General features: G+C 42.6%; 1 long non-coding RNA gene across 1 annotated transcript in view; it reads left to right on the top strand.

Moving 5' to 3' along the window:
* LOC141082703 (uncharacterized) overlaps positions 1-9,882 on the top strand; it is a 168,924-nt gene extending 159,042 nt beyond the window's left edge. Inside the window, exon 4 of the long non-coding RNA XR_012230554.1 lies at positions 8,967-9,882. This is a non-coding gene — a long non-coding RNA (uncharacterized lncRNA). The remainder of the gene's footprint in view (positions 1-8,966) is intronic.
* Positions 9,883-14,952: the final 5,070 nt, after the last annotated feature.

Below are 14,952 nucleotides of genomic sequence, written 5' to 3'. Positions count from 1 at the left end.
GAGTGGCACCTGGCAGCTACCTGCCGCACAAGCCTGACCTGACCTTCAGAGGCTCCAGCGAAGACTGAGGCAGCTGTCTTAGTCACGCCCCTTCCAGAGTAGTCTGGTTTGTGGCACAGTGGGGCCACAACCCCCTGGCTCATGCCCACCAGTTAGGGCGTGAGCGTGACAGTGACATCCCTTTCAAGAGACACTATTTTGGACCGACCCAAAAACACATCTACAAATAACCATATTAAGGGACATCTCGGGCTGTTTCAATGAGTCCTTCTGGATAAATGTTGCCTACTACACTGCAATGTAATGTAGCAATAATATACAGTAGGGTCAATGTGTGATTGGGTTCATCAGCCATCAGAAGATTTTGGATCAATGTGTGATTGGGTTCATCAGCTGTAAAAAGATTTTGGATCAATGTGTGATTGGGCTCAAAGACTATAAGCCATGAGAACATTATGACTTGAGTCATATTTCCCCCTCGCATTCTTTGCTTTTGGAGAATCCATAAAAGAAAGGGGGAATCGGCAAATCAATTCCCCCATTGTAGTCTATGACGAACCATACAGATTGATTAGTTCATTTCAACTTCTGTCAATTGTTTCTATCTTTTTTTCTTAGTTGAAGTACATACTGGGAAGGGGTTAAGAAATTTTTGTCATCCGTAAGCAAACTAGTAAAATGTTTTGGCAGACCCATGTGAGCGTGTGTAGCGCTCAAACACATGCTGGGCCCAGTTCTCTTAACTACAACCAACTTCAGCAGATGGGAGCGGAAGTCATTTAACTCCTCAGAATCCGGAATGTTGCTTCCCAGACTACCAAATCATTCGGAAAGGAAAATGTTAACTCTGGACTTGAGCAAATCTCCAGTTCTCAGTGTGACACACAAGACCTTTTTGCAGTAAATTTATATATTGTTCTGCAGAGCAAACACTGCGGGGAATTGCTTAGAGAAACTGCAATAATTGAACAGCTGTGTCACTGTGGGGTTTGTTCAGTCTCGCTCCAAGCTTGAGAGAGAAAAGTAGGAAGGAGGGGGCCAGGAAAGGGGCCTTGGTTGTGTCGATGTAAGTTTTCTTGGAAGAAGAGCAATTTTGGAAATGAAGGGGTCTTTTTAAGAAGACAATAGTTTTAGCAGAAAATAGCAGAAGTTCCCAAGCTAGGAGCTTTGGCCATGGATATTTCTTCTTCTGCAGATGTACAAGCATTGCCAATTTATAATATGGCAAAGTCTCCTTCTCATCTTCAGACTGCCTGTTGTTAACTCTCTTTGCTCTGCTAATGCCTTACTGGCATGGCGCAGAGCCTTCTAAAGTCATGTCCTAAATCTAGCTAGGTTTTCCTTCATTGGCCTGGCATTCAGCACCCAAACACAATCTCCATTGCTCGCCCCCATAGATACACATCTGGTCAAGATCTCAAGATGTCCATACATCTTAGATCTAATGGGTAAGGTGGAGAATGACAAGCCAGGCCTGTCATGCCACTTTGAGGTGTCTCTCCATACAGGCATGCCAGACCAGGCTTGTCACTCTCCAAAAGGAGAAACCTTACCTTTTAGATCCCAGTCTTAGCCTCTCACCTAGCCGAATCAAATCTCATACTTTCCACTGATGAGCAATACCCTGAAACAAAGTGTCTGCAAATTTAGATTTTGGTTTGGCTTTTATCCTAAGTCATATTTCAGGGCTCGTTAAAGTTTGCTACTTCGAATAGGTGGCACTAGAGTTCAAATCCTCTTCCTCTCTGAAGAGACAGTTTGCATATACCTTAGATAACTGTCGATTGCTTGTTTGGTAAATTTCCTCTGACTATTCTATACACATTCACAATCAGTTTGACGTCTGACCAAGTGTTTATGTGCTTACAATATGTAGAGAGGAGTAAAACATCGCAGTAACCTTGATTGTTTCTTCTTTCCTTGGAGATTTGGTGTTTAAATTTAACAGGCCAGATCATTCTGACATGTTAGGTGGTTCTATTATAATTAGAATCATAGAATCATAGAATCGTAGAGTTGGAAGGGACCTCCTGTGCCATCTGGTCCAACCCCCTGCTCAAAGCAGGATTCGCTAAATCATCCCAGTCAAATGTCTGTCCAGCCTCTGTTTGAAGACTTCCATTGAAGGAGAACTCACCACTTCTCGTGGCAGCTTGTTCCACTCATTGATCACTCTAACTGTCAAAAAGTTTTTTCTAATATCTAATCTGTGTCTCCTCCCCTTCAGTTTCATCCCATTGCTTCTAGTCTTTCCTTGTGCAAATGAGAATAAAGTTGATCCTTCTACAATGTGACAGCCCGTTAGATATTTGTAGACAGCTATTAAGTCTCCTCTCAGTCTTCTCTTTTGCAAACTAAACATTCCCAAATCCTGCAACCTTTCCTCATAAGACAGGGTTTGCAGACCGGTCACCATTCTGGTCGCTCTTTTCTGAACTTGCTCCAGTTTGTTGATGTCTTTTTTAAAATGTGGTGCCCAAAACTGGACACAATATTCCAGATGAGGTCTCACCAAAGAGGAGTAGAGGGAAATAATGACTTCACGTGATCTAGACTGTATGCTTCTGTTAATACATCCTAGAATTGCATTTGCCTTTTTTGCTGCTGCATCATACTGTTGACTCATATTCATTCTGTGATCTATTAGTATACCCAAGTCTTTTTCACATGTGCTGTCACTTAGCCCTATTCCTCCCATTCTGTATATGCTTTTTTCATTTTTATTGCCCAGATGTAGTACTTTGCATTTCTCCCTGTTAAAAACCATTCTGTTAGTTGCTGCCCACTTCTCCAGTTTATTTAAATCTTTTTGAATCCTCTCTCTCTCTTCTCTAGTATTAGCTATCCCTCCTAGCTTTGTGTCGTCAGCAAATTTAATCAGTTTACCCTCAATTCCTTCATCTAAATCGTTGATAAAGATGTTGAACAATACAGGGCCCAGGACAGAGCCCTGTGGTACCCCACTTGAGACATTCTTCCAACTGGATGTGCAGCCATTTACGACCACTCTTTGGGTCCGATCACTAAGCCAGTTATGAATCCACCTAACAGTTGCCTTGTCCATTCCATACTTAGTCATTTTTTCAATAAGGATTGTATGAGAGACTTTGTCAAATGCTTTGCTGAAGTCAAGATATACTATATCTACAGCATTTCCTTGATCCACCCAATCAGTGATACCGTCATAGATGGAAATTAAGTTAGTCTGACATGACTTATTAGTTACAAACCCATGCTGACTCTGTTTAATCACTTCATTCTTATCCAGGTATTGACATACATGTTGTTTAATAATTTGTTCAAAGATCTTTCCTGGTATAGAAGTCAGACTCACCGGCCTATAGTTGCCTGGGTCCACCTTCTTCCCCTTTTTGAAGATAGGAACAACATTTGCTCTTCTCCAGTCTTCTGGCACTTCTCCTGTTCTCCAAGAATTTTCAAAGATTATGGAGAGGGGTTCAAAAATTTCTTCTGCTATCTCCTTCAGTACTCTGGGGTGTAATTCATCTGGACCTGGAGACTTGAATTCATTTAGATTAGCTAAGTGTTTCCTCACTATCTTTCTGTTTATAGATATCCTGGATTCTTCTATTCCCTTAATAGGACAGTGAATAACAGTTGATGTTACATTTCCTTTCTGAGAGAAAACAGATGCAAAATAGGAATTTAAAAGTTCAGCCTTCTCAACATCCTGTCTTACCATTTCATTATTTTCATCCTGTAAAAATCCTATACATTGAATGTTCAGCTATTCCTAACTTAATAAGGCGACATTCTAATGTGCATCCAGAACAAAAGCTACTCTTGATTTTCCATTGTGTGACCATGATTATCATGAGCTTGGAACTTCAGTTTGAAACTAAAACACAGCACCCCCTATCAAAGGGCTCCTGAAGTCTGAAACCTTCAACCTTCAAGTATCGTCAAAAAAGGGCCAAGCTCAATCATGGAAGGTAGTGTAAATATTATCAAGATCATGGTTCCACCAAAAGGCATGCACAAACATTTACAATTGTTTCCTTCAAAGCTACATTCCCTAACTACATTTCTCTCCATGACAAGAAGGGAACTAAGTTATTTAAACCCACCATTTATTTAAGTTATTTAAATCCACCATTTCCTAGCTGGCCCCATAAGAACCAAGGAAGAACCTATTTATCAATTATGGCCAACTCTTGACTGTAAAGAAATTCCTCGAAATCTTTATGGCTGAAGAGTAATTTCCGATAATTTCCATAGAAAGTGCCCTAGAAAAAAGAAATCAGTGTGAACTTAGGTTTACTCACTTCAAACCCCATTCATTTCCAGGCTTATAATTATCTCCCTCGCACTATCATGTCCTTTGTCTAATGCCCCTTGACAAGGAACATATTGATGCACTTTGCTCTCAAAGCTGTCATTATAATGAATGGCTTTGATCTTTTGATACATGTGGTTGTATTAAGTGTCTCTTATCCTGCAAGTAATTTCTTACTGAACCCCTTAGATCATGTATGAAACCATGCAAAGCTGGGGTAGGAGAGAATGGTGGTCTTTCACATTTTTATTGTAAGAAAGGGTAGAAAAAAGTGTCAAATAAATGGTTCTCATAGAAACTTTGAATATCTATTCTATTATTTATAACACTCTTTTTTGGTGATTACTTTGTATCTCCATTCATACTCCACCCACACACAAATGATACACCATTTGAAAGGTAAACTTGACCCCTTCAGCAAGAAAATAGCCAAAAAAACCACACATCCACGATTTGATCACAAAATACAGTTTAAACATTAATTTTCATAAACCTGCAGTAAGGAAAAATGACCTGCAGATGGCACCACAGTACCCCAAAGCACACTACCACAAAGCTGCTTACAGACATCACAAACAAATCCAAACATTTGTCTTGGGGGCTTTCCAGCTTGCCGAACTGCTTGCCCAGCCTATTTTAGCCAAATTGGAGGATTGCACACTTCACTGCAGGTGAGACACATATGCAAACACATTTGTAAACATGCACTGCCTGTTGAATTGCACACTTGCTTCGTTCATACTCCACCCACACAAACCAAATAATACACCATTTGAAAGGTCAAATTACCTGCAGGTGGCAGCACACTACCACAAAGCTGCTTACAGACATCACAAACAAATCCAAACATTTGCCTTGGGGTCTTTCCAGCTTGCTCAAGTGCTTGCCCAGCCTATTTGAGGCACATTGGAGGATTGCACACTTCACTGCAGGTGAGTCACATATGCAAACACATTTGTATACATTCACTGCTTTTTCGGTGATTACTTCGCCCCATACACACAAATGTTGAGTCACATATGCAAACACATTTGTAAACCTGCACTGATTTTTCGCTGATTACTTTGCCCCCCACACACAAATGATACACCATTTTAAAGGTAAACTTGCACCCTTCAGCAAGAAAGGAGCCAAACAAACCACACATTCACGATTTTATCACTAAATACAGTTTAAACATTAATTTTCATAAACCTGCAGAAAGACACAATGACCTGCAGGTGGCACCTCAACCGGAAAACATTTTTTGGCCTCTACTTATCAAACCAGATTATTGGATAACCAATCTACATATACACTGCTCAAAAAAATAAAGGGAACACTAAAATACCAAGTCCTAAATATCTCTAAATGAAATATACTCTAGTTGCAATTTTTTATTCATTACATAGTGGAATGTGTTCAGAACAATAAAACATAACAATTATCAATGTAAATCAAAATGAATATCCCATGGAGGTCTGGATTTGGAATGATACTCAAAATCAAAGTGGAAAATCAAATTACAGGCTGATCCAATTTCGGTGGAAATGCCTCATGACAAGGAAAAGATGCTCAGTATTGTGTGTGGCCGCCACGTGCCTGTATGACTTCCCTACTGTAAAACTACTGGGCATGCTGCTGATTAGGCAGCAGATGGTCTCCAGAGGGATCTCCTCCCAGACCTTGACTAAAGCATCCGCCAACTCCTGGACAGTCTGTGGTGCAATGTGACGTTGGTGGATGGCGTGAGACATGATGTCCCAGATGTGCTCAATCGGATTCAGGTCTGGGGAACAGGAAGGGCCAGTCCATAGATTCAATGTCTTCATCTTGCAGGAACTGCGGACACACTCCAGCCACATGAAGTCTAGTATTGTCCTGCATTAAAAGAAACCCAGGGCCAACCGCACTAGCATATGGTCTCACAAGGGGTCTCAGGATCTCATCTCGGTACTTAATGGCAGTCAGGCTACCTCTGGCGAGCACATAGAGGGCTGTGCGGCCCTTCAAAGAAATGCAACCCCACACCATTACTGACTCACTGCCAAACCGGTCATGCTGAAGGATGCTGCAGGCAGCAGATCGCTCTCCAAGGCATCTCCAGACTCTGTCATGTCTGTCACATGTGCTCAGTGTGAACCTGCTTTCATCTGTGAAGAGCACAGGGCGCCAGTGGCAAATTTGCCAATCCTGGTGTTCTGTGGCAAATGTCAAGCATCCTGCACGGTGTTGGGCTGTGAGCACAACCCTCATCTGTGGACGTTGGGCCCTCAGACCATCCTCATGGAGTCAGTTTCTAACCGTTTGTGCAGACACATGCACATTTGTGGCCTGCTAGAGGTCATTTTGCAGGGCTCTGGCAGTGCTCATGTTCTTCCTTGCACAAAGGTGGAGGTAGCGGTCCTGCTGCTGGGTTGTTGCCTTCGTACAGCCGCCTCAACGTCTCCTGGTGTACTGGCCTGTCTCCTGGTAGCGCCTCCAGCCTCTGGCCACTACGCTGACAGACACAGCAAACCTTCTTGCCACAGTTCGCAATGGTGTGCTGGGACGTCCTCACACTTAGGGCTGTGGGGTACTCGGTACCGGGCCCGATGAGCTTCAATGGGAGATGTCAGGGCAGCTGAGACCCGGCCCGTGGCCCTTGGGTGCCCATTGTAAAAGGGGAATTTTGAGTGTGCTTATGATGAGTGATTCGTGACGCCACCTGTGGTGTTCGGCAATAGAGATGTAAGCCGACGCTGCAGACAGATCCTCTTGGACAGATGGTGTGGTGCAGCAGTGATGGTATAGCCCTCCACAGGCAGGCCTGTAGTCCCAGGGAAGTGTAGGTGAAGTGATACTTAGATGGTGTAGTGTCAGGCCCAAGGGATGTAGCCGTGCTGGGCAGGTTGGCACAGGAATAAGTGGAGGACACCAGGGCATGTAGTTCCAAAGCTTTACTCACAGTCTGTTGCAGGTTCAGGTGCCCGCATCCATGCTGTGTTCTCCGGGTCAGGAGCTCAGCCAACTTCCAGGCAAGATGAAGTACTCCTTTCCTACACTCCGCCAACATATGTGCCTTTTCTGAACGTCTCCTCTTATAGCGCCTTTGAGTGAAGTACTCCTAGTACTGAGTTACACTGGAGTTCCTCTTGTCAGATGTTCCTATGAACTCTACTTGTAAGGCAGACAGCTGTAGCCTGCTTCGGGGACTCCTTGCTACTAAGTCCCAGCTCACTAATATGTTGCTGTTGTGCCCCCAAGTCTTGTGTGGGAATAAAGTGGTCACTACTTCTATTCCTCTGGTGTCTGCTGCAGGACCATTAGTATCCTACAACCTCGGGGACCGGACCCCGGCCTTGCGCTTAGAACTTGAAAAGGGTTCTCCTCTAACCCTGGTCCTTGTTCTCTTATTCTCCTCACGTTCCGTACTAATCCTTCTTCCCCATGGAGAATCAAGTTTCCTTTCTCTGTCTCCTTCCTGTGCCATCAGACCCAGATCACTGTGGCCTGCTGCAGCACTTCCTTCTTCCATCCCTCTCCTGGGGAACTTCTCTGTCTCACACTCTGTCCTTCTACATCTTCACTCACTGACTGAATGAAAGACTGACTGACTGACTCAACTCTTCCTGCTCTTTTATGTGAACTAAACTCCACCCGCCTCCCAGCATGTTTCGTGTTCCAAGCAGGGAGCCACCAAGGAGTGCTTTGCTATACTCCAAGCAGGGAGCCGCCGAAGGTGCTTTGCTACACTACTTTGTGGTGTGGGGTGCAGGTGTTGGAGTATGGTCAGGCGTCTCCACCTTACAGTACCTCTGTGGCGGCTGAACCCACAGGGGCACCACAGTGCCATCCTGGATGAGCTTCACTACCTGAGTCACTTGTTTGGGTTGTAGAGTCCATCTCATGCTACCACGAGTGTGAAAGCACAACCAACATTCAAAAGTGACCAAAACATCAGCCAGAAAGCGTATATACTGAGATGTGGTCTGTGGTCCCAACCTGCAGAACCACTCCTTTATTGGGGGTGTCTTGATAATTGCCAATAATTTCCACCTGTTGTCTATTCCATTTGCACAACAGCATGTGAAACTGATTATCAATCAGTGTTGCTTCCTAAGTGGACATACATGCAAAGAGAAAATATGAGTAACTTGGTGAGTATAATAAAAATACGTCTTTAATAGTTAGCATATGTATCACTTAGTACAAAAGCACAAAGAGTAAAAAGACACCACAGGGTAGAAAACAGAAGCCCGGGAAGAACACCCAGCCACAAGATATCAAATAACAAAACAGTGTATATAGGATATAGCCACATCTAGCCCTCCGTCAGGCGCAATAGATCTGACAGGCACACAGTAATTAGTTTCACTTCTCTCTCCTTGCCCACTTATCAGAAAACCCCACCCCTCCTAGTTATCTCCTGACTCTACAGGCTCTGTGAAACCTGATATCACAGTGACTCAGCAGACCTTCTAGTGAGCAGATATCAACACTTTGGCTTCTCAGGCACATTGCGCCTGATTTCAACACAAATTGAAAGGTTAGTATTTTCTTTTTTTATTCATCACGATTGTGTATTTAGCTTGTTTTATGAAGGATTAATGCTAAGTTAGTGTACATAAGTACTGTTTTCTTAGACAAAAGGAGGGTGGCTTCTAAGGCACATTGCGCCCTAACACATACTCTTTCTCTCTTGCTTCAGATTTTCTGCTGCAATGGCCAGAAAACAGTATGATTCATCTAAACCCCTTCATTTAGAAGAAATGAAGATTTTTTCGTTAGAAGATGATGAGGAAGAACCAGCAGTAACTGAGGATTTAGAGGAATCTAGTGACATTTCATCTGAAGATGAGGTAGCAGAATGTAACACTGATTCTGGAACAGAGCAGGATGGTGATGACACTGATACAGAGGAAACAGACACAGATCTAGATTATTATTTGGGCAAAGATAAAAATACAAAGGACGTCCCAAGGACGTTCCAGAACAAACACCGACTCTACCACCTTCTAAAAGACGCAGTTGTACTACCTGCTCATTTGTATCTGGTTTCAGAAGGCTTTCTAAATATGACTGCAAAATATGTAAAGAATCAATCTGCCTTTCCCATGCAACTTTCGTCTGCCAGCCTTGCTTTTCTAAGTGTACCTGTGCTGCTTCTGCTGCAATTGAAACCACTGAAGATGAGTAGAAAATAATTAAGTAACATCTAAGTGCAATATCCTTTAAGTTTTTTTCCATAATTTTATATTTAAGCAATAGTTAAGTAAAGATAACTGGAGCCTATTTGGCGGTACTACCGAAAAGTGGTACTTTTAGTTTTAATAAGTTTATGGTTAATAAATGTTTTTTTTTGCATCTGATTTGGTGTAATCTCTTTTAATACATTCCTATGAAGGTCACTGACTACTTCTATAGTCCTGAAATTGAAATATGTAGCTACTATAGGTGGTTTTCTGACCTGTGCTTGTCAGGCACATTGCGCATGAACTGAGGAGAATCTATATTGCGCCTGACGGAGGGCTAGGTAAGTAACCAGTGTCTGCTAATTCCCCTACGCCACATTATAGATCCATTGTAATAACCTAGTGTGCACAAGTAAATCTCATATGGCCAGTTTGAAAAGATATCTTACCAGGTGTACAAATAGAGGCTGAGTGGACCCGGGACCAGGTAAGGGGAACGCCCGACGCGCGTTTTGCGTGACTACAGGCATGCTTTCTCAAGGGAAGTATACCGGGGAGTGCGCACAGGACCTTCTTAAGCCCATGTGATTAGTCACATGGCTCCCGATCAGCCAATCAAAGCAGTTCGGCGCGGCGCATGCGCGCTGTACACCCGAAGGGCCGGACAATGCAGGAGAGAGCGTCAAACGTTACCCCGGGCAGCAGGGGAGGAGGAGTCCCCGGGAGCCCAGAGGAAGGCAAAAGACACTCCTCCGCATGTCGGCCACAAACAGGGACAGTGGGCATGCGCACAACCACTGATACCAATGAATGTAACATGCATCAAAGTAGTGCACAGAATGTTGGGCACAGGTCAAAAGTGGACAGAAATATATATTCACATAAAACAGGCAAATGCAAATAGAGATTTATACATATATATCAGTTGGTACTGAAGAATTCGGATATAACATCACAGCACATTTAATCTCTTCAAATTATAGCATCCCATAGTCGTCCATAGACACCAATGTCCAAGATAATGAGCATCCAGTGTAGATATTAAAATTAAGGCCAGTGGAACAGCCAAGTATAAATATAAAATATGGATCCAATTGATGGATGGAAAAGAGGTCCAGCATAAACTAAAAAAGAAAATAAGTGAAACATATATAAAAAAAAACACACATAAAAAATAATGAATAAAACCAACCCAAAACCTGGGATATGGGGAAACAGTGGGGAAGAGGGGGCACAAAATAAATAAATAAAACGGACCAAAAAGGCCCAATAGGAAAATATTCAACGTTCAGGATACCCTACAAAAAAGAGGCAAACGACAATGATTCATTAAGCCCTTTAGGGGCCATTGTGTCGAGTGTAATAATCCATTTGGCATCAATTTGAGCCGACCTACGTTTATAAATCCCCCCCTCACCCCTAAATGTACTTGATCAATCCCTCTAATTTTAAGGGAAGTTGATTCGCCATTATGATATTGTCGAAAATGGCGGGGCAAGGTTTTAAGGAGGGACATATCGGTCACTGTCTTGGATGCACAGATGTCCCGCACGTGTTCACGCACCCTCATCCTAAGCTCCCTTGACGTAAGTCCAATGTAAATTTTTGGACAGTCACATGTGGCGTAATAGATCACGTTCGTACTGCCACAGGATATTCGATGGCGTATATCGAACTGTCTCCTTCCATCCGAGGTACTGAAGGTGGTGCAGCGCAGAACATTTGTGCATGCAAGACAGTGACCGCAGGGTATGGAACCAGGTATAGGGCCCCTGGAGCCAAACGGATTAGCCTGTACGGGTAGGTAGTGACTCTGCATGAGAATGTCCTTAAGATTTTTGGACCTTCTTGGAGTCATTGAAGGATACGATCCCAAGGATGCTCCCAGGGAGGGTTCAGTACCCAAAATAGACCAGTGTTTCATAAGGATCTGTCTCATATCCTCCCATTGATGATTGAAAGTAGATATAAATCTAATAGGTTCCTCCTTATTTGAACGAGAGGGCCTCTTCGAAGATTCCAGGAGACTGCCGCGTGGTGTTGCCCTTGCTCTTAAGTAGCCTTTTTTGATACTTCTATTTGAGTATCCACGGTTCAGAAAACGCATCTTCAAATCAGCCGATTGAATCTCAAATTTGGTATCCGAAGAGCAGATCCGCCTCGCCCGTAGGAACTGTCCGACCGGGACGGCCCCTATGATGGAAGGGTTGTGGGCAGAGGACGCATGAACCAAAGAGTTAACGGATGTCGGTTTGCGATAAACATCCGTCTGAATATAACCAGAGTGATCAACACTCATGGTAATATCCAGAAAACTAATCTTAGTGTTATCATAGGAATAGGTCAAGTGAATATTAAATTCATTATGGTTCAGCGTCCTCATGAAATCCCCGAGCTGTTGCACCGATCCATCACACAAAAAGTGGACAGTTTGATTTCACAGAAGTTTGATATACTTGGAGTTATATTCTGTTGTTTAAGTGTTCCTTTCATTTTTTTGAGCAGTGTATAAATACCTGTCTGTGTTCATCATCTCATGAAATTCATTTACATTTGACCAGCTTGCTTTTTCTGAAATTGACTGCGCCCCCAACGACCAATGTGAGAATATTTTGCACGGGCCAACTAGTGTATACTTAAAGGCAACTCCATTCAAATCATCTCATTAGATTTGTCTGAATTTTTATTGTCCTTTTTTTATAATTGTCAATTTTTATTGAAAATAAACATTTCTAAAGTGAGTAACATATGTTAGGCATCGAGCTCCTGCCACTGCACAGAGGTAATCTCAAGCCATGTCCTCTGCGGTCTCCCAATCTTCTTCAGCTGCAGAGGTTCCTGCTTAGCAGAGACATCAATCCCAGCGTCTTGCTCAGGATAATGCTATGTGTCTGGTTGCTGCTACTGCTGCTGCCCCAGGTTCAGCTATAGCATCCAGCATTAGTCAGCGGTGAGCAGACACTCCTGGGACAAATAACAGAAAAACTGACGGCACATCAAGAACTAGACTGAATAGGTGCATACCAAAAAACAGCATACATATCAAAAATAGAAAAATGGTTGCACTTAGTTGCATTAAGGCATATCAATGTGAAATATATGAAGTGTGAATAACATAATGGCCTTTGAAATTTAGAAAAAACATAAGATGCTTAGCACAAAATTTGGCCAAAAAATGTGAACCCACTCACCAACGTCAAGGTGATCTCATGATCGAATGGGTCCCTAATCTAATCTTAGATTTTGTGCTAAGCATTTTATGTTTTTTCTAAATTTCAAAAGCAATTATGCTATTCACACTTCATATATTTCATATTGACATGTCTTAATGCAACCATTTTGCACCTGGGACAAAGTCCTGCTTTTTTCCATCTGAGCATGCCCGTGAGATGACCGCTCATTGGTGGTCGGAGGTCACATGCCTAGGTCCTCAAGCAGCTCAGATTAGGCCATCAGCAAGGTCCTAGAAGGCTGCGGTTTATAAAAGGATTGCACGGCCGCACGGCCATGCGCTAGTATAGACCATGTGGAGTGAGAGTTGTATGCACATATGAATGTCTCTGGTGAATGACTCATTATGAAACCCCTACCCTTGGTACGCATGTGTTGTTCAGCCTTGCCAGTTAGTGCCTAGGCTGTTATTGCAGGTAGGAGCCAGTCAGGGACTAGCTTCAGTGCCAAGTAATGGTTTTTCCTTTACACCACTGTGCACTTGGTCTGCACTCTATAGTAGTCAGCATCTATTAGTGGCATTCGCAGGTGCGACACCGTGCGCTTAGTGGGTCTAGAGAGGCTCTTACCCCGCGCCCTTGGGGCGGAGTCTTGTGACTGTACACTAGCGCTGACTCAGCTGTGCCCTGTGACAGTCAACAGGGCACTGCATCTGTGTTCTGCGGTTCCGTGGCTCTGCGAAGCAACAGAGCCCATTGCTACTACACACTGGGTGGCGTTTAACCCACGTGTGTCCAGTGCGATACCGCCATTTTGTGTCCGCCATTACCGAGCAGCAGTTAACATCTCTGCACGGTGTACCCCAGGCTGCGAACGCACCTTATTACCATCTTCTTATTAATTGGTGCCTTCCACCAGCCCCTAACAACATATAACTCTTATAGAAAAGTTTCAAACAATAAACTGTCAATTCAATGAGCTAAATTTTTATTGTCCTTTGACAACGTAGCACCTTGATCCACCATTTAAAGGATCAGTGGGAAAAAGTTGAGTAATATTTTTTTCACTTTCTTTTTACACAGCCAACTTCATTAGTTGTGGTTGGATCTAAATTTCAAATCTACTCTCTAAACTAGGGTACTACTTATGAGCAAGTAAAAGGACACAGTCCATTTCTGGCTTCACTATGTCTTATTGCAGATAAACTCCTCTTTAAATTCTGAAAGAATCCTGCCTTTATGACTCTTCACAGTTCTTGTACCTAGTAATTTTTTTACATTTCTCACCTATAATCTGTATGATAAGACATAAACTTCTCTGAATTATTCATTTAAATTGTAGAAGAAACAAGACTCACCCTAATTATACTTTTTAAACTAAGCACTATGTTTAGAGTAGTTAGGAGGGTGGACACGTTTGTTATGTGATTCATTTCAGCTGAGATAGAGCTATATATGTTATTTATTTCAATCCCCATGATAATCAATTTGAGAAGAAATTTTGTAGCCACATTGGAGCCTGGACTTGATCCCTGTAGGAATGACTTATTAGACCTAAGTTACATTGAATTACGAATTTAATGGCTAAAAGAAACAAGTTCCACCCATATGACTCCATATTGGCCATGTGATCAATTTTAGCTAAATTGATTGGCTGAGATTTTTTTTTTTTTAATTAAAGGAATGTTATATAGGATCTTTTGTCTGTCCACATAATGGGCACTTTGAGAAGCAATTTTATTGGTCCATTGCACCGTTTAGTTTTTATCAGAGGCATTCTAATTTAAAAGGAGCCTGTACCTTTAAACCAATTTTAAGAAGCAAACCATTGACTTTCAAAGTAGAAACCACATCCTACCCCCCACATATCTCAGAAAATCATCACAATCCTTGGAATACGACCAAGGACGAGGCCCAGAATAATGTGCAGACGGCCGAGTTAATGCAACTCACGTTAACCTGTGATTTTGCAATCAGATATTCTCCTGCACGGCTTGCGGTGGGCACAGCCCCCGGGATGGGAGCAAGGGAAGAGACAGAATTGTATAGATCAGTCGAAATAAAAAAAAAAATTGAACTTTTTTAAGAGGATGAATGTGAGAAACGAGGATATGAAAGAAGCATCTAATTAACTCTGCATGTGCCACTAAGCCACTTTTATAATATCTTCCAGACAATCTTCTATTTAAAGACTGGCAGGTAGAAAATGACAGGTTACAACCAGAGACGCAAATAGAAAATCTTACAGGAGGAGAAAAAGAAGTCGACTTACTCCCGGCCCACGTAAAAAGATATAAATATATGTGTCAGCCAGTAAGTCGCGTATGTATGG

The sequence above is a fragment of the Dendrobates tinctorius genome, unplaced genomic scaffold (assembly GCF_039654945.1).
Source record: "Dendrobates tinctorius isolate UK_male_01 unplaced genomic scaffold, ASM3965494v1 ptg000019l, whole genome shotgun sequence".
Classification (NCBI taxonomy): Eukaryota; Metazoa; Chordata; class Amphibia; order Anura; family Dendrobatidae; genus Dendrobates; species Dendrobates tinctorius.
This window is presented reverse-complemented; position numbering and strand designations above follow the sequence as displayed.